Source organism: Eptesicus fuscus, chromosome 3 (genome assembly GCF_027574615.1).
Source record: "Eptesicus fuscus isolate TK198812 chromosome 3, DD_ASM_mEF_20220401, whole genome shotgun sequence".
NCBI classification, from domain to species: Eukaryota; Metazoa; Chordata; class Mammalia; order Chiroptera; family Vespertilionidae; genus Eptesicus; species Eptesicus fuscus.
The window spans coordinates 74,620,816-74,642,552 of record NC_072475.1 but is presented as its reverse complement, the minus strand read 5'-3'; the positions used below and the strand labels follow the sequence as shown (position 1 = coordinate 74,642,552).

At 34.6% G+C, this 21,737-nt stretch overlaps 2 pseudogenes; both read left to right on the top strand.

The window, feature by feature from the left end:
* LOC103301566 (leucine zipper transcription factor-like protein 1) overlaps positions 1-15,964 on the top strand; it is an 84,134-nt pseudogene extending 68,170 nt beyond the window's left edge.
* On the top strand, positions 15,145-15,289 carry LOC114228681 (small nucleolar RNA SNORA48; annotated as a pseudogene).
* Positions 15,965-21,737: the final 5,773 nt, after the last annotated feature.

Below are 21,737 nucleotides of genomic sequence, written 5' to 3'. Positions count from 1 at the left end.
ATTGCAATAGGAATGTTGACTTATCCACACAGCAAAGTTCTATATATTATATATATATATATATATATATATATATATATATTTTTAAGTGAACCAAGCCTGTCCAAGTGGTTCAGTTGCACCTAAAGGTTGTTGTTCTGTGCACCTAAAGGTTGGGGGTTAAATCCCTAGTCAGGGCATATAGGATCAATGTCTCTCTCGCTCTTTCTCTCTCTCTCCCTCTTGTCCTCCCTCTAAGCATACCCTGGGGTGAGGAATAACAAAAAAAAAGCAGACCAAAATTTTCATTTTTTCTGAGCTCAGCAAATGATGTCTTTCACACAACTCTCTGATGTCTTCAATCAAAACAAATAAAAGAACAGAAAAAAATGAAAATAGAAGGAAACTTCCTCAACTGAAAAAGATTATATGTGGAAAACACATAGATTATATTATATTTAATGGTGGATGACTGAATAATTTCCCCTAACATTGGAATCAAGACATGGATACCCACTCTGACCATTTTTATTGAACATTGCATTGGTGGTTCTAGCCAAAAAAGTATGCATGGAAAAAAAGGCATTCAGATTGGAAAAGTAGAAGTAAAACAAATTTTACTTGCAAATGACATAATTTTATGCATAAAAATTCCCAAGGGATACACACACACACACACACACACACACACATACACGTATACACAATTAGAACTAATAATGAGTTCTGCAAAATTGAAGAGTACAGGAATAATACACAAGTATTTTTTTTCTATATTCTAACAAGGAATACCCTTAAAATAAAATTAATAAATCAATTATACTTACAATGGCATCACAAAGAATAACATTCTTAGAAAAAAGAACATATGTGTAGGCTTGCAGTAGAACTGTGTGTTCTAATGAATACAGAGTTTATTCATGTATTATTTATTAATTATTGCATTATTTATTTGTATTACAATTGTAAATCTACCTTTTGCCCACCCATCTAAATATCACATCTTCTGTACACATTCATCTATTTATGAAAACCTAAGTTGCTTCCATGTCTTAGCTATTGTAACTAAAGCTTTAGTGAACATAGGGATGAATATATCTTTTCAAATTAGTGTCTTAATTTTCTTCAAACAAATACCCAGAAGTGGAATTGCTAGATATGAGTGTAGCTCTATTTTTAATTTTTTCAGCCATCTCCATATTGTTTTCCATGGCGGTTGCACCAATTTACAATCCGACCTACAGTGTCCAAAGGTTCCCTTTTCTCCACATCTTTAGCCAACATAAGTTATTTTTTTTTACTTTTTTGATAATGGCCTGCCTAACAACTTGGTATCTCGTGGTTTTGATTTACATTTCCCTGATGATTTTTAGTGATATTGAGCATCTTTTCATGTGTCTGTTTGCCATCTGTATGGTTTCTTTGCCAATTTTTTATCAAATTATTTTTTTGTTGTTATTATTGAGTTGAATATGTTTTTAATATGTTTTGGGTATTAAGCCCAAATAAGTTATGTCATTTGCTAATATAGTTTCTCATTTAGTAGGTTGATAACACAATTTTAAAATGTGAAAAGAATTTAAACATTTCCTCAAAAAGATATGTATATAAATAACTAATAAGCATATGAAAAGATATTCAATGTCATTAGTCATTTTGTAAATGCAAATAAACATCACAATTAGATACTATTTTATACCTTCTGGGGTGACTATTACAATAAAGATAAATGATAATAATTGCTGATGAAGATAAAGAGAAATTGGAACCCTTATATATTAGTGGTGGGAATGCAAATGTTTCAACAGTTTTAGAAAACAGTTAAGAGGTTCCTGAAAAAGTTAAACATACAGTTACCATGTGACCTATAATATATACATTCTTAGGTATGTACCCAGGAGAATTGAAAAAAACATATGTCCACCCAAAAACTTGTGCACACATGTTCATAGAAGCATTATTTATAATAGACAAAAAGTGGAAAGAACTATTCATAAATGGATTAATGCATACACAAAATGTGGCATAGCCATACAATAGAATATGATTGAACCATAAAAAGAAATGAAGTAGTGATACATGCTACTACATGAATCAAACTTAAAAATTTGTTAAGTGAAAGAACCTTTACATAAAAGGCCACAGAGAGCCTATTTCCATTTATATGAAATTTCTTGGTTAGACAATTCCATATAGACAGAAATTAAATTGGTGAGTTCCAGCAGTTGGGAGCTGGGAAGTGGGTGAGAGTAACTGTTAATGGGTACAGGGCCCCTTTTGGGGGTTATAACATTTTTCTGAAATTAGATAGTAGTGTTGGATGCATATCATTTTGAATATACTAAAAAATACTAAATTGTGTACTTTAAAAGGATGAATTTCTGATTGGCGTTTTGGGAATCTTGGGATATATTCCTAGAAGTGGGACGACTGGGTCAAATGGCAGTTTCATTTTTTAAAAATTTTTGAGGAAACTCCATGCTATATTTTATAGTGGCTGCACCAGTCTGCATTCCCACCTGCAGTGCACTAGGGTTCCTTTTTCTCCACATCCTCGCCAGCACTTGATTTGTTCATGATAGCCATTCTAATAGGTGTGAGGTGATACCTCATTGTCATTTTAATTTGAATCTCTGATGATTAGTGACATTGAGCATTTTTTTTTTTTTTTATGTCTCTTATCCTCTTTGGAGAAGTGTCTACTTAGGTCCTCTCTCTGCCCATTACAGCAGCATTATTTACAATAGCTAAGATCTGGAAACAGCCCAAGTGCCCAACAGTAGATAAATGGATTAAAAACAACAACAACAACAAACAATTCAGGTATATTTGAACAATATAAAACTATACAGTTATAAAAGAGAAGGATCTCTTACCCTTTAGATAGCATGGAGGGACCTGGAGGGTATTATGCTAAAAGAGATAAGCCAGTCAGAGAAAGACAAGTAACACATGCTTTCACTCACATGTGGAATCTAATGAACAAAATAAACTGATAAACAAAATAGATCCAAAGACATGGAAGTATGGAACAGACTCTGAAATCTCAGAGGGAGAGGAAAGTGAGGGGCAGGAAGAGATTAACCAAAGAACTTATGTGCATAGCCCATGGACACAGACAATAGAGTGGTAGGCCTTGGAGGGAGGGTAGGTGCCCAGGGAGAGGGGTCAAAGGGAAAAAAAGAGACATATGTAATACTTTCAACAATAAAAATAAACTTAAAAAAGACAACTGAACACAAAATAAATAAATAATAAAAGGATGAATTTTGTGGTATGTAAATCACACCTCAGTAAAACTAGTATTAAAAAAAAACACCACCACGGAATGGAGGAAATGATAGGACAAAAGGATCCCATTCTGATCTGATCATTATATAAGCATTGAGCAGAGTAATTTTTAATTAAGGATTATTTCTCTAGCTATCTGAAAGTACTGTATACCTCCTTTATAGTTGTGGTAGAGACTATTGGCTATTTACCAAGCTGGTTTCTTTTTATTTTTGGACAAAGAAACCAATTATTTTCTGTGACCATGTGAGTGAGTCCTGACCAGTGTTGTAAAGGAAAACATTGATATGTGCTTCTTCCCAGCCTGATTCAGGTAATCCTCTCATGTAAGATCCTCCATGGTCTTTCCCATCCATTAGCTTAATACAGACAGACAAGAAGAAACCCATGAGCTGAAATGGCATAGATACAAGGAAAGAGACTGGAACCACACATCTCAGACAATTATGAACATCTGTTTTGGTATTTAAATGCGTAAGAAACAAACTTTTGCTTATCTCTGCATTTCAGGTGTTGGGGGAGCGGTTATCTGTTAAGACATTTTTATAACTATTAAATTGTTCTTGCTAGGTAGATTCCAAAATTAGTAAACCAATTATGAAAACATTAAAATAATCAGAACCATTACGTGGGACAATTATTTTGCTTCAGGTAACAGAGTTTATATTCCAAGGGAAAAAATGAAACTAACTCTGAATACTCTTAAAAGTGTCACAGAGCATTCATTACATAAACAAAGGCAAATAGGTGAACATTTCTTTACATGTGGAGTTTATAATTTAAGCTGCTTGGCAAAAACTTTTTTTCACTGATAGAGTTTAACATAAATGGCCATTTATTTTTCTTTTTCTCCATGCAATAAGTGGTAGTATTTGAAATTTTCTGAATAGGACAATTGTAAAACCCTTAATATGAGAATACTTGAAGCCAGGTTTACAATTTGTTTCTTTCCAAATTATTTGATCCCTCAAAATTTACAGGTTATATATTTAGTTTTGTAAGTTCAGCCTATAAAAAAACAAAAATAAATTACTATAACTATTTCCTTTATATAATTTTCAAAATTATCATTCAATATTTCAATTACTAAAATTATCCTTCAAAAATAAAATATATTATTATAATAGAAAATTATACTTCAGATTTGGAAAGGGAAATTTCACTCAGAGATTTTCATGGTTTTACATTTTATTTACTTGAGTACAAAGCTGTTAGCCAAATTATACATCATATATTATAAAACTTAAGGTACAGTTGACTAATTTTGATCAGCTGTTTTGTATGGCTATCATGAAGGTATGTAGTAATATTTTGCATTCCCAAATAAGAATGCCTCATTTTAAGGGTGAATAATGAAACTTGACATAGCCATTTCAATGCAGCTTTATTAATACTGTAAAAGGTAACTACATTAAAAAAACAAAAAGGAGTTCTTTTCTTTGTTTTTAATAATTATAATATATATGCATCAGTCTTCTGTCATCTTCATCCTATCTGTGGCTCCTTCCTAAGTCTTAAGTTTGAGACTTAAGTACTGATTTAGGTTGTGTTCAGTATTGGGCTAAGGGTCGGAAATGGGATGAAGCTGTTATTTACTCACATTACTTGGTAATAAAAATGACAAAAGTATAGTGGCCCAAGCACATCCATTAGGAAGTGCTACGTTTCAAACAAAGTCCAAAACAAACTATTTTCACCACCCTCCACTTCATCATTCTTTTTTTAAAATATGCTTTTATTGATTTTAAAAAGGGAATAAGAATGAAGGATAGAGAGATAGAAACATCAATGATGAGAGAGAATCATCGATTGGCTGCCTCCTGCATGCCCCCTTCTGGGATGGAGCCCACAACCTGGGGATGTGCCTTGACTGGGAATCGAACTATGACCTCCTAGTTCATAGGTAGATGCTCAACCACTGAGCCACACCAGCGAGGCTCCACTGCACCATTATTGATCTAGCTTCCATAATTTCTTGCATCTTAATTGATTGTCTTACTTCAAGCTTAACACCTACAGTAAGTCAACATAGAGCATTCTTTAAAAAACATAAATTAATTACAGTCTTTCTAATCTTCAATGCATTCACTACAAACTTATAAAGTCCTACAAATGCATAAAGTCCAAACTCTAATATCCAGGCTACAGTGATGACATGATGAGGCCCTTGGCTACACTTCTCTCTACATCCTTATGGCTCTCTTCCTTCTTTACTCTATGAAAGCCACACTGGCCTCTTCAATCTTTCATTTCTTTGTTTTGTTTTGTTTTCTCTTTACCTGCTTTTTTCTTTCTTTTTTTAAATATATATTTTATTAAATTTTTACAGAAGAGGGAGAGGGATAGAGAGCTAGAAACATCGATGAGAGAGAAACATCAATCAGCTGCCTCCTGCACGCCCCCTACTGGGGATGTGCCCGCAACCAAGGTACATGCCCTTGACCGGAATCGAACCCAGGACCCTTCAGTCCACAGGCCGATGGTCTATCCACTGAGCCAAACCAGCTAGGGCTTTACCTGCTTTTATTAAAGCATACACTGCACCACTAAAGTGTACATTTTGATGAGTTTTAATATATTTATACCATTGTCAACTGTCAACACAGCCAAGTCTTAGGACACTTTCTTCATTCCAAAAAAGCTATCTTGTGCCCATTTGCAATCAACTCCTACTCCTGCCTACAGTTTCAGGGAACCACTTATTTGCTTCTGTACCTATAGTCTTCTCCTTACTGGTAACTAAATAGAACTAGAACCATACAATGAATAGAACCATACTATGGCTGGTTCTGTCATTTAGCATACTATTTTTTAAGGCCTATCTATGTTGTAGCATGTAAACAGTAGTCCATTCCTTTGTATTGCTGACAAGTATGTTATTTTAAAGCTAGACTACATTTTATGTTTACTTTCACCACTTTATGGACATTTGGATTTTCTCAAATTTTCATTCTTTTGCATAATGATGCGATGAACATAAATGTCCAAGTCTTTGTGTGAACATATGTTTTCAATTTTCTTTGGTATGTAACCAGCAATGAAATTACTGGGTCATGCCAAAAGTGTATATTTAACTTTTAAAGAAACTTCCAATGTGTTTTCCAAAGTAATGGTACCATTTTTAATGCCACAAGCAATGTATAAGGGTCTAGTTTCTTTACAGCATTGAAGCACTTGGTATAGTAAGTTTTTTCTTATTATAGCCATTCTAGTAGTGTGTATGCAATATAATTATAATTGAATTTGCATTTCTCTAATGACTAATTTTGTTTAAAGTCTTTTTACTAGGTGTACCAGTTAATAATGCAGATTTTTTTTCAATAGATGGAGTTACACATATGTTGATATATATGCGATTTGATATGTATGATATTTTGTTGTATTGACAAAAAGCTTCAAAACTTCATATGTCAAATTTGCTGAAGGTGTTAACATCATAGATATTTTTACACTTAAAAATGTTGAATTTCATGCCAAAAGAAGAGCATTTGCAGGAAGTTTTAATTCATTACTTTATTTTGAAGAAAAGTGCTGCTGAATACTTCGGGAAGCTGATGGTGAACATGCTCCATCTCAAGATACTTGTGAGCGCTGGTTTAAATGCTTTAAAAGTGATGATTCGATGTGAAAGACCAGGTCAACCGAAAAAGTTTGAAGACCAACAATTATAAGCATTATTGGATGAAGATGCATGTCAAACTCAAAAACATCTTGTAGAGCCCTAACTATTTTGGCTCAGTGGATAGAGCATAGGCCTGTGGACTGAAAAGTCCCAGGTTCGATTCCTGTCAAGGGCATGCACCTTGGTTGCGGGCACATCCCCAGTAGGAGGTGTGCAGGAAGCAGCTGATCGATGTTTCTCTCTCACTGATGTTTCTAACTCTCTATCCCTCTCTCTTCCTCTCTGTAAAAAAATCAATAAAAATATATTAAAAAAATACAACAACAAAAATTATAAAAACAACAACTTGCAGAAAGATTAAACATTGCTCAGCAAACAATTTCCGATCGTTTACAAGCAATGGGAAAGATTTTAAAGGAAGAAAAATAGGTACCACATCAACTGAACGAAAGACAAATGGAAAACCAAAGTCATCAGTAAAATGTTGCTTCAACAGCAAGAAAGAAAGTCTTTTTTGCATCCAATTGTGACTGGCGATGAAAAGTGGATTTATTTTGAGAATCTCAAATGCACAAAATCATGGGTTGATCCAGGTCAACCATCAACATTGACTGCAAGGCCAAATCACTTCAGAAAGAAGACAATGCTCTGCGTTTGGTGGGATCAGAAAGGTGTGGTGTATTATGAGCTTCTAAAACCAAGTGAAACCATTAATACTGATCGCTACTGACAACAAATAATCAATTTGAACCATGCTTTGATCGTGAAATGACCAGAATGTTCCAGAAGACATGGCAAAGTAATTTTGCTTCATGATGATGCACCAGTTAAAGACATGTTAAAAGATCTTGCCTGGGAAGCATTAACCCACCAACCATATTCACCAGATCTTGCTCCTTCAGATTACCACTTGCTCTGATCGATGGCACACGCACTTTCTGAGCAGCACTTCAAAACTTATGAAGAAGTAGAAAATTGGGTCTCTGAATGTTTTGCCTCAAAACAAGAAAAGTTCTATTAGGACGGTATCCACAAATTACCTGAAGATGGGGGAAATGTGTAGCTAGCGATGGACATTACTTTGAATAAAGCACTTTTGATGTTTCTCTTGAAATTATCATGTGTTTTTTTTATTACAAAATCCGCTATTATTAATTGGTACACCTGTATGTATTCAGTTACCATAACATATAACTGCCTTGCTGCTGACATGATGCAGTTTTGGTCACTGTTACATCTTAGCATCTAAAACAGATCCCTGAAAATAATAGTACTAATTATTTTTTGTTAAATGAAGGAATATGGTCCATATCCAGAGAGATGTGCTAAATTGGGCATATCAAAATATTGCAATTCTTTAAAGTAGCACCTGAGTATGTTGCTAACTTTTCTTTTGTTCTAGCTATTTATTAAAAGCAGCAAGATTTGAACATACTTGTAATTGGATTTCCATTGCTAAAAGTTTCTATCTTCGATAAAACTTATAAGTAAAACAATGAATCAATTGAGAATATTTAATTACTCTAAAGTTGCTACTCTCTACACTATATAAGCTGCTTATTAAGCAGTGAACTTGGGCCAATGCTTTCAAATGCAAATACTAGTATATGTCAGCCTTGCATTATCTTTATTTCATTTATATATATATATTTTTATTGATTTCAGAGAGGAAGGGAGAGGGAGATAGAAACATCAATGATGAGAATCATTGATTGGCTGTCTCCTGCATGCCCCCTACTGGGGATTGAGCTTGCAACCCAGGCACATGCCCTTGACTGGAATCAAACCTGGGACCCTTCAGTCTGCAGGCTGAAGCTGTATCCACTGAGCCAAACCAGCTAGCACTTGCATTATCTTTATATCACTTCACCCTAAGGAATTATATCCTTAACTATAGATGGCAAGGCACATTTTTTTACCTTACTATCTCAACTTTTTTTTTAAATCTTGGTTTTTAATGGTTTGTTGATTCCCATCTGTGTCCCTTGTTAATCTGCAGTACATTGATCATGTCAACTATTTTTTCCCTTTCATTATAATGGGAGTCTTTATTGGGCTAGAGAAGGAACATAAAAGTTGCTGTTCTATGGAGTTACAACCCTAGCCCTATGTCTATTCCTTCTTTGACCACCTAGGAGGCTCACTCCTTGGGGTCTGGATACTTTCTGCACACTGTTACTAGAACAATCTCCTCCAAGATACTTTGACTCACTTCCTCATTTTCTTCATATCTTGGCTCAAATTTATCCATATGCAAGTGGTCCCTGACCACTCTATGTAAAATTAAAAATCATCCTCACTCCTAACATGACCTATAGTCCTACTTCCTTGTTTTATTCTAGCACGTACCATCATCTGTAATGTTATTTAAAAAATGTATTCATTCTATTATTATAGAGATTTATATGAGTTTACAATCACATCTCTCTATTTCGTTAACTCTTGCATTCTCTATGATTACATCATTGCCTAGCACAAAGTGAATAATAAATAAATATCTAGATTGGATGAACTGACTTATTCATATACCAGGTAAGGACTGAGAAACTTTGTGAAAGGGTAAGCAGAAAAGACGTGGACTGAAGGCTTTCCATGTTCAGAAATATAGAAATATGTTTCCTGACAGAGGAAATATTGTAGGACATACTGGGAGAAAATTCATTCTGAGGGATACAGTGCAAGGACCTGAGAACATGATTCAGTGCCATTGGCCAAGATTAACCATGAATGATAGCCCTGCTCCAGCATAAAATACACCTTCCCTTGGGCAAATAGTAGCACTCCTTAGTTGTAACAATTGCAGCAAAAATTTTTTGAAAGAGCTGCATTACACTTATATCTCTAACACTTGGAGCACTTATGAAACTTTGCTTTACACTTGAAACCTTCCCCTCAATGCATTAAAGCAATTATGAGCAAGTCAGGCCTACATGCCCACAGGTGACAGCTAGTGACGGTGACAGGTGGTTGAATTTAAGCTCTACCAGCACCAGCTCTCAGAGGATGCAGCAGATTTATACTCACTCCCGTTTGGGTTTGGGCTCATAAAGACAGGGATGTTATGGTGTAGAGCTGCCCTTCTGTGAAACTGAGACAGCAAAGTACACACCTGATAACTGGGATGGTACCTGAAAAAAATTCATCTCTGACCACTGGCACATTGAGGTTCGAGTAAATCTGTACAAGCCCTCATGGGAGAGTAACCAAAAAAAGGCAATTTTTCCCCACTTCTCAGCAGCACCAGTATAAATATGTGATTGAAGTGCAGCGATCTGCTCTGGTTCCACTGGCCCTGGGCGTGGTTTGTTTCGAGTTATGCCCATAGGTATCTGGTGGTATCTGGTGAGGATATAGGTGGCGATGTTGGCATTGCTGATGGCAGCAATGCTCTAGATGTGCAAGCACTGCTATGGACATGTTAGGGAGTCCTGGCATAACTAGCGACTCAGCAGCAGTGATTGTCAACCTTTTTCCTCTCACGGCACACATAAGCTAATTACTAAAAGTATGCAGCACACCAAAAAATATATTTTTGCCAATGTGACCAAAAAAAAAAAGGTACAATTTTGATTCATTCACACTGGACAGCTATTGTTGTGTTGCTGTTGTCATTTTTATTTGACAGTCTAAGTGAAAAGAGGTCAGTGCACCTGACTAAATAAATAGTCAGGTATTGCATGTTTTAAAAATTCCCACGGCATGCCAGTTGAAAATCGTAGTTCTACAGCAATGAGCAACAATCTGAAAAGAAGTTTGAACACCTTGGATTCCTGAGGGGAGAAACTTTGTAAAAAAAAGTTACTATTCCTTCAATCACGGAGAAAATGGCACCAAAAGTATAGCCACAAACTGGTGAGGACAAACACTTGAAGAAATCACAATGAATTCTCAGGAATCTATGCTTTATATGCTTATATTTTAAACTTAGAGTTTTTATTAACTGAATTCTTTTAAACTGGCTGCTATCATTGATAATTTTTCACTCAACACATACAAGCAATTTGAACCTTAGAGAAATAAGTTCTTAACTTTAGTACTAGAAAATACTAGTATACATCATTCCTGTCTATTTTCTTAAGAATGGCTGCAAAATGTTGCCTGCCATGTCATAAGGGGTGGTGGTAAGGGCTGTTGAAAATACCTTGGAAATTTTGGTTGAAAAACTAGGCAGGTAACATTCCTTAGTCTTTCTCATTGAACAGAAATTATTACTATGATTGATTCTATGTCACACACTATTAAATAATTCTACTATGTGTAGCAGTCCTTAATTTGTTTTCTGGTTAATCATTTAAATGTCACTATGTTTGTTATACTGGCATGGATGGTGGGAAGTTATATTATTACTGCCGCTTCCCTCAATATGGATTGATCTCTATGCTGGAAATTACATTACCATTATTAGCAATTATGCCAATAAAAAGCTAAGTACACTCAATTCACAGTGCCCTTGGTTACTACACCTTGGATGTAATCTGGAGTGAATTTTATCCAGCCAACTAACTTTTATTATGTCTAGGGTACATAGTTTACTTCCTTATTTCTCCCTACTTTATTCCTATCTTTATAAACTTGGCCTCTTGAAAACTAGGCCAGGACTAAACTTGAAATTATTTGGAAATGAAATGGAACTCAAGTGTAGACAACAGAAGACCTTACATTCAAATGAAATTCTAATGTTACTCCAAAATATCTAAAATGCCAGAAGAAGTTTTATATAATCACCAAGTCAGAGAAAAGAGAATCCAGAATTCACATTCATAGGATTGAATCTCTGTAATCAATGAGATATCTTAACTTAGCAGCAGGAAGTAAATTGTGAAGACTGGAGGTCATTAAACTAAAGCTTAGGACTTCATCTAGCCTGTCACTTTCACTGAAAGGTAAATTTAGACATGAATTGGCCAAATGCAAAGTTAACACTGACACTCATATTAGTTAGACATCTTTATATAGCTATTTGATGCAGTAGAATGAAAATGTGAATATACCTGTTTTAATAATTGAAAATGTATGCAAATAATCATTCATGATCACCTTGGCTTAATCTCTAAAAGTGTAAAGAATAACAAGCCTGGTGTGGGAAGATTTTAGGATATAGTTGGTGAATTGGAGTTAATCTCAAAAGTGGAGAAGGAATATCTGGTCATTCACTTTATAATTTATTCAACAAATATTTTTTAATGTCTATCATTGTCAAGTAGAGACATCTGTTATATACTTTTTTTGGATTTGTGTTTATTAAACTGGAAGTTTACAGTGTGGTTTTATATCCACCTTAAACAGTCTAGACTTTTTAAAAAGGAGAATAACAGTCTGAGAAAATACACCATATCAAAATATATCTTCCTATATTTCTTTGGAAAATGGCTACCCATTTCTCTTTTAAAACAGAAAATGATTAATGTAGGAGTATTCAGAGCTTCATTCCCTTTAATATCTGCTAAGGAAAATTTAACTTAAATTTGCCTGATTGGCAATGGCCTCTATCATTGTGTGTGTGTGTGTTGTGTGTGTGTGTGTGTGTGTGTGTGTGTGCACATTCACACTCAAGCCTTCTAATGAAGAGTGGTCGGAGGGGAAGGAGCACTAGACACTGATTTTGATTTGGGAAATTGCACCAGAGGGAGTAGAAACTGGTTGCAGGATAGAAAAGGAAGTAGGGGCAAAGAAAAAAGGAGGAGAGAAACAACTAAGGCTGGGTGGGCTAAAGTCAGAGACAGATTTCTGGATAGTGGATTAGAGGCCCTAACTCCTCTACATGGAAAGGAACAAAAAGATTTTGCAAAGTTCTTCTAGATATGCAAATAAAGAGGGAAGATACTTTTTTTATTGCTTTGAATTTTCTCTACAATGTGATTTTCTTAAGAAATTGGGCCACTGGTGTGTATAGGAATTAGAATCATACTAAAGACAACCTAAACAAGAAAGAAATATGACAATGAATTCTATATTATTTTTCTCTACTGAACTGAATTATCAAGAATTGGTGTTTTGTACCTGTTCTAGACCACTACACTTTTACAAAAGTAATGTTTCAAAGTGATTATACAACATAAGCATTTATAGACTTTGTAATACATTTTAATACAGAGATGTCAATTTAACGAAAAAAAAGCCTGAAAAAATCTTTTTTTTTAGTTGATTTTACTTTTAATCTTTCAATGAAAAAGAATTTTAAATGGAGATATTTTTAAGTATTTAAAACATTGGGGTTTCCTTAGGTTTACAAATATGTATACTCTAGAGGCCCAGTGCATGAAATGCGTGCATTCAGAGGTGTCCCTCAGCCCAGTCTGTGCCCTCTCACAGTCCGGAAGCCCTTGGGGGTTGTCCAACTGATATCTTAGGCCCACTCTCCAGAGGTGGGAGAGGGTCCCACTATTGCTGCTGCGCTCGCCAGCCGTGAGCCCGGCTTCTGGCTGAGCAGTGCTCCCCCTGTGAGAGCACACTGACCACCAGGGGGCAGCTCCTCTGTTGAGTGTCTGCCCCCTGGTGGTCAGTGTGCATCATAGCAACTGGTCGTTCTACCATTCGGTTGATTTGCATATTAGCCTTTTATTGTATAGGATTAGTTTTTTTCCTAAGTAAGTTATTCTGCTGTGAAGAAAGTCAGTGAAGGGGCTACAATAATGATCTAGTTGATGTTGCATAATTTAAAATAATCATATTTTAGTTCTGACATATACTCAATTCAATCCCAAGTATCACCTAAAATCTCATCCACAGCTATTGTCATTTTACCATATTAGACTCTATTTACTTCTACACTATATTTACCATGTAGACAATGAGGAAAGAAGGGGACATTGCAATAGTTAATAATTAATGCCACGGTTCACATCACCCTTTACAAATATAAATACATTGGTGCAGCCAACATTAGAAGCCACTAAATGCCATCGTTCAGGAATAGTTAAATTGACACTCAAATGTGACATTAGCTCTCCTCCATGGTATCAATTGCATAGGATGATTAAAGGAGTGGGAACTTCCCAGCAAGCCAGATTGCTGCTTTTGTCCTGGTGAGATTGCTGCTTTTATCCCAGTCATTTCATAATAATTCATTATAATGAATTCACAGTAAAGATTCATAAGAGTTGCATAGCAGCCTTTCAACCTAAAAAGCCCCACTTAAAAAAAAAATACTACCTTATTAGAGATGATAGAATTATGTCTTTAGCAAACATCACAAAACTGATTGCATAGTTTGGATTGATAAAATAACCACCAATTTCTTGCCAAATATTTTCACTTTTAAGTTTTCAATTAAAACATACTTTCAAAGGAAGAAAAGCCCCATCTGTGATTCTAATTCATTTAATGTTAATTCATCTAAAGCAACAATTTTCAACCTTTTTCATCTCATGGCACATGTAATGCAATTGCTAAAATTCTGCGTCACTCCAAAAGATGTATTTTTTAGGCAAAATTTTGATTTGTTCACACTGGCCAGTGATTGTTGTGTTGGCTGTTGTCATTCTTTTTTATTCAACAGTCTAAGAGAGAAGAGGGCAGTGCCCCAGACCAAATAGTCAGGTATTGCATGTTTAAAAATTCTTGTCACACCGGCTGATCTAAACATTAAATTATAGGACTCATTTATTGTTCATAAAAGTCATCTGCTGTCTCTATTGTTGATGGTTGTGATTATTTATTTTGCTGTATAAAGCCAATTTTCATTCCTTACTGATAGCTACAGAAGATATTTGATGCTACCTGTAGTGATTAAAAAAGGTCTAGGCCTCTCTTCCCATTAGCAACCCGAGGCTTCTAAACAGCCCGCCCTCCCTCCGCACCCCCTGTGGTCCAACCAGGGGCAGTGCTCAGTTTAGTGGGGTTGTGCCTGGCCCCTCCTGGTCCTCAAGGCTGCTGATTGCCACCTGGCAGAGTAGGGCCTAAATGAGCACCATCAAAATGAAGTTATTAATTATATGCATTCTGTCCGTTCAAAAAGAGGCTTGAGACTCAAAACTGTAGATTCCTGCTTCCAAGACCTCAAGGACAGCAGGCTGGGCGAGGTCTGAGACTTTCACCTCAGACAAAGTCTCTGCAGTTCTGAATGGGCTGCAGGCTATGGGCCACAAGGAGCTTACACCAACGAGTTACTTCTGGGGCAGCTTTTCTCGCAAGCTGAGAAGTGGTACCTCAAGCTGCAAACAGATATCTCTGAACTTGAAACCAGAGTAATTAGGACAAGTTGCAGAATTTGAAAAAGCAGAACTGACATCTTCCACTAAAAAGCCCATCATTCCCCCTGGCAATGGGCAATGAGACATCTGATTGCTGGTGTTGTTCTTATATCAGTCAGGGGCAAAGCAGATGTACAGTCCTTAGTTCATCTTAGCTTGATGCCTGTGTTGGTGGCCAGAGCTGTTTCATGCCTGAGGTACATTGAAAAAAATTAAAATAAATAAGTAAATAAGCCTGTCATAGACATCATAAAGCCAAAACTTGATCCACTTAAAAAAAAGTGTAAACAAGGAAATTTTAAGACTTCAAGAACAGAATGAGAAATTGAAGTCAAGGCTGAAGACCATCGAAATGCAGGCTACAAACTCATTGGATGAAAAGTCAAAGCTAGAAAGAGCACTGCGTGATTTACAGCTTGACTGAGGAAATCGAAAGGATTTTATAGAGGCCCAAGACTTGAGTGGAAAACACAATTGCTGCGTTAAAGACTGGCTTTCAGAAGACACTTGAGACAGAAAATCAGAAGTGTCTGGAGGAGAATCTAGTGACAGCCAAGCATCACCTACCCAGGATTCAGGAGCAGCTGAGCATGGCTGAAAAGGAATTAGAGAAGAAATTCCAACAAACAGCAGCCTATAGAACATAAAAGAAATTCTAACCAAGAAGAATAACCAAATCAGAGACCTGAGAAAAAGACTGGCAGAATATGAGCCTGAAGATTCAAAACTAAACATTTCATCTGGAAGCTGCCATAACAAGCTATTCTCACCTCAGGCATGTATTTTGAAGAAGCTTGTTGCACTTCCTCTCTTTATTTTTCTAATATTTAAACTTTGCTCTGACTATTTAAAACTCGAGCTTCTGTTTTCAGTTGCCTAACTGAGAAAAGAGAAAACCTGGCTCTGGTCAGTTGCCCCAAACTCCTCTTTACCGAGTGCTCCGGAGTCTTAGTTCAAATGCATTGAGAATTACGTACAGTACGGAAGAGATTTTTAGAGTGGGGAGAAGAGTCTTATCCTTTTATAATAGTATAAAGAGTACACCTTTTAAAAATATATTAAAGCTAGCAATATCTATACTTCTGCATTCCCCAGGGTAAATATAAATACAGAGTTATTGAAGATAGTTATTACAAATAAACCTTATTTTTTAAAAGGTCTAAATTTTGGTAGTTGATATTTTGATTAATTGCAACAAAGAAACTGGTTAACATGGAAACTTTTGAAACCTTATTAATAAGATATAGAAATCATTCATTTTTGCTAGGTATTTTTTCCCTACAGAATATATAGATTATTTAGTAGAATCAATGGAGATAAAAGAGGAGTTTGCAGTCTGAGTCTGTAATCTCTAATACCAGTATCTTCTTTGAAAGTGTTCAAAAATATTATGTTGTCAATGGATATATTGTGTCAACCTAATTCATAATGTAATATAATATTGTTTAGTTACATACTTTCTTAATAAATTACTGCATGGTTATACAGAAAAAAATCTAGCTATAAACTAAAATGCTAATAGTGGCTATTTCTGCTCTGCTTATCTTTACTATTTCTTTTGTCTATTTTTGTTTGTTTCTAAATTGAAGATGTGTAACAGAAATTATCAATTAACAATACTTATAGCTCATAGTCATCTACATATTAAACAGCCTAATAGAACTAGATTAAATTTTTGATATACTTTAGAAATCAGGAAACAGATAGATACATAATAAAGATCTTCAGATTTTTCACTATTTATGACATTTCAAATGAGGAAATGTAAAATGCTTAAAATTCGCTTGAAAATTGCAAAAGATGAAACTGGAAAATAATTTTATCAAATAAGTGATTTGCAACATGTTTATAGGCATTTGATATTTGCAAGTTTGGTTTTTATACCATCTAAACTTCCCTGTGTTATAACTTGTTCCCCTATGCCTTCTGAACTCAGAATTTAGAATTTTGTGCCAGCAGACAAATAAACATTTCAGGATTTCCCTTTGCACTTTGCTGTGTTATTTTTAAAGCAAATATAAAACAACAAAAAAGAATGTTTTGCTAGTGATAAAAGGTATGTCTCTTAAACTTAATATAATTGAGATAATGGTTATAATCATCAGCTATGCCAAATGGGAGAAAACTTCAGACAGTCTTAAGACCTAAGATTGTTAAATGTGGATTTAAATGTGAATTAAAAGTACAAAATTAAAGCATAGATACAAAAGCCTGGATATGTCATCAAAGATCCTAAGAGGTGAGGTATAATTAAGGAAATTATTATAATCTTTAGTCATCTCAGTAAGGAATCTTTTGTATAACATGTAAACATATTTTCTGACTTATTTTTAAATTTCCCTTACATTTGCAAATAGGCTCATAACAATTTTGCTCTACTGAGTGTTGAGCACTAAATTGTCTTTCCACTGTCTTGTACGTTAGATATTATTTGCTCAATTTCACAACAAAGAAACAGAATAAAAAACAAAACAAACAACAACAACAAACAAAACTTAAAATATTATTTAAGATCCAAATTTCAAGATTTAAACCAATTTCAAGAAAAATCAATGAAATCAGGAATGAACTCATTGAACATTAAATCTGAAGGAATCTTGGAAGTTATCTGATCCACATATATCCTTGTGTGACTAAAGAATTAGAGGGTCAAAAGATATAAAAGATAGGGTAACTCCTTCTGACGGTTAATCTGACCCCTGAATAGCAACTTCTTGGGTTTTCACCAACACAAAAGTGCTATTTAATGAAGAGATATACTTTCAAGTCTTCATATCCTTCTCTTACTTCTATCCTTTACATCCAAGGAATCCAGCATCTGTTGCCAATTAGGCTCACCACACTCTATCTGGGGATCTCTGCTGTACCACTCTCTGTTAGTGGATAGCAGGGGCCTATGGCTGCTTGGCTAGCATTTAACCTCCACCCTGCCAGGATCCAAGCATGACCTATTCACCCCACCACAGTGATCTGTAAGAGTAAACACATATGCAATCAAGGTTCCAATGCCATGGTAACCAATGGGCAAAGAAGTCACTAAGAACACAGAATAGTAGTTGGCACTTCTGCACATTTTCTTGGCTTCCAGCTGAGAAAGGCAAATACGGTTTTCGAAATACTACCTACAGCTACTAGGAGTTATCAGGATGTAGCCTTTTAGATGCAGATGGAAATGACCTGTAGGTTTGAAGTTTTAGGAACAATTGAGAAGTTATTCCTTGTTCTTATTCTGATTTTTGTTCCACGTGCTCTGTACATTAGACGTTCTCATGTAATGATGTTAATTTAAGTTTGCATGTTATGGAATAAATATATTTTTATTTGTTCTCTGTGTGTTTACATAACATATAATGAAGTGTATATACTTTATATATATGTGTGTGTATATATATATATATATATATATATATATACACACATATATATGGAAATATTTTTAAAAGGTTCACATCTTTATTCACTTCAGATCTAGATTATTTAACTAATTTATGAATATTATAATATGTTGTCTTTGAAATTGACATAAAAGGAAATAAAGCATTGACTAAAAGTAATTAAATTAAAGACAAAATTATATTAATATTGGCATTTTTAGTGTAATGATTTTTTTAATTATCTTTTTTACTTATTCTATTTTTGACATTGTTAGTGAGGCCAATACTTTGATACCCATATGCATTGTGAAATGATTACCACAGTCAAGCTAATTCACACAGTTACCTTTTTTCTTTGGTGAGAACACTTACGATCAACTCTCAGCAAATTTCAAATATACAATATAGTATTATGAACTAGAGTTACTATGCTGTAAAGCACATTTATAGTACAGTCATTTTGTAACTGAAAGCTTTTACATTATTTGTTTTTTGCTACTCAGTTGTATGAGCTCCTTATATATTTTGAATATTAACCCCATATCAGATATATAGTTTACAAATATTTTCTCCCACTCATAGGCTTCCTTTTCATTTTGTTGACTGTTTCCTTTGCTATGCAGATGCCTTTTAATTTGATATCTCATATATTTACTTTTTTATTGCCTATGCTTTTAATGTCATATCCAAAAATCATGCCAAGACCAATGTCAAGGAGCTTTTCCCCCTATATTGTCTTTATAATATTTTTTATAAATCTTTATTGTTGAGAGTATTACAGGTGCCTCCCTTTTCCCCCAATTGTCTCTGTCCACCCTATTGCTGCCCCATCCCAGGCCTTCACCCCCCTATTGTTTGTATCCATAGGTAATGCATATATGCATATGTTCTTTGGTTAATCTCTTCCTGCCCCCCTCCTTCCCTCTGAGATTTGTCAGTATGGTTCATGTTTCCATGCCTCTGGTTCTATTTTATTCATCAGTTTATTTTGTTCATTAGATTCCTTATTTGGTTTGTTTTTATTTTTAGATTCAATTATTGATAGCTATGTATTTATTGCCATTTTATTATTTGTATTTTTATTCTTCTTTTTCTTCTTCATCTTCTTTTCCTACTTATTTTTCTTTTTCTTCTTAAAGAATATCCTTCAACATTTCATGTAATACTGGTTTGGTGGTGATTATTCCTTTAACTTTTTCTTGACTGTGAAGCTCTTTGTCTGACTTTAATTTTCTAATGATAGCTTTGCTGAGTAGAGTAATCTTGGTTGTAGGTCCTTGCAATTCATCATTTTGAATATTTCTTACCACTCCCTTCAGGTCTGCAAAGTTTCTTTTGAGAAATCAGCTGACAGTCATATAGGTGCTCACTTATAGGTAACTGTTTTTATCTTACTGCTTTTAAGAGTCTCTCTTTGTCTTTAACCTTTCACATTTTAATTATGATGTGTCTTGGTTTGGGCATCTTTGGGTTCTTCTTTGGGACTCTCTGCACTCCTGGGACTTGTAAGCCTATTTCTTTCACCAAGTAGGAGAAGCTATATATCATTATTTCTTCAAATAGGTTTTCAACATCTTGTCCTCTCTTCTCTTTCTGGTACTCCCATGATGTGAATGTTGGTATGCTTGAAGTTGTCCCAGATTCTCCTTACACTGTCTTCATATTTTTCATTTTTGTTATTCTGATTGGGTGTTTTTTGCTTTCTCATTTCCCAAATAGCTAATTTGATTCCAGGAATCCTCTACTCTATTGTTGATTCCCTGTAAATTATTCTTCATTTCAGTTAGTGCATCCTTCATTTCTGACTGGTCCTTTTTCATGTCTTTGATGTTCTCGTTAATTCCTTCAAATTCTCACTAAGATTCTTGAAGCTCTCATTGTGATCCTTGAGCATCCTTATAACCATTGTTTTAAATTCTGTATCTAGTAATTTGCTTGCTTACATTTAATTTAGTTCTTTTTCTGGAGATTTCTTCTGTTCTTTCATTTATGACAGGTGTTTTTTTTCCATCCACATTTTAGCTGCTTCTCTGTGTTTGTGTTTGTTTCTATGTATCAAGTAGAACTGCTATGTCTACTGGAATTGGTAGAGTAACCTTGTTAGTAGGGGTCCTGTAGATCCCAGTGGCTCAGCCTCCCCATGCCACCCGGGCCACACCTATGCATATTTTAGGCGGCTTTTCCATCACAATATAAAACAATGGTGTCATTTTAATATCAGGTTCTTAAAATAAATGATCCCTCTTTAACATATTTCTCCTTAGGCCAGTGCCAAAGAGTTCAACAATGCAATGACTGACATTCACCAGATGCTCTCTCTAATATTTGAGAGATCTCATCTAAATGATATGTTAAATTTCCATTTCTCCAGGCCAGAGCTATATTACTATATTATTACATCTGGTCTGTATTATCTTGCTTTCCCCCTGCCCAGAACAGTTATGCCTTCACCGTTACAATGCAAAGCTATGTCTTCAATCTTTCTTTCATTTTACTTCACTAGAAACATCAATTTAAAGTGTTCATAACTTTTGCAGTCCTGCTGTCAAATATATTTGGATATTAAAATTTGCTATTTATTGTATACCCAGACATATGATTGGTTTTTCTTGAAACTTATTATTAAGAAAAATCTTAGCCTTGCAAATGAAATTGTACCTCTTTATTAAATTGAACTATATATATATATATATATATATAGTGTGTGTGTGTGCGCGCGTGTGTGTGTGTGTGTGTGTTTTACTTTGTCTACCCAAATTATGTGAGCAAGAGTCCATAATCAATGAATATAACTGACCATTCTGGGTTAGTGGGAAAATGACCTTTCTTTTCTATCTCAGATAGTGGTCCTGATATTTCTAGACCTGCTAATCCTTTGAGAACCTGACCAAACTCATTAGCCACTCTCCATTCTAATGAGCACATACACATAAAATTTAACATAAACAGGGATTTCAAAAATCCTAACTGTGAACACTAGGTTAAAAATTCTTCTTTCAATAGATTTCTGACCCACCCTTTTTTTGAAACTCCCCAGTACTTTTTTTTTGTTTTTATAAATTTACTTAAAACTCTCTTAGTAGAAAACAATGTATGTTATTAATTAACCTTAATATTAGTAAAATAAATTTCAAAAGTAATATAATAATAACAAAATAAATAATATCAATAGTTTATTATGGTTTTATTAATATTAAACAATAATAAATTAAATTCTAATTTATACAATATTCTCTCTTTTGGTTAAGAATGGGCAATGATGAGACAAAGAAATAAACA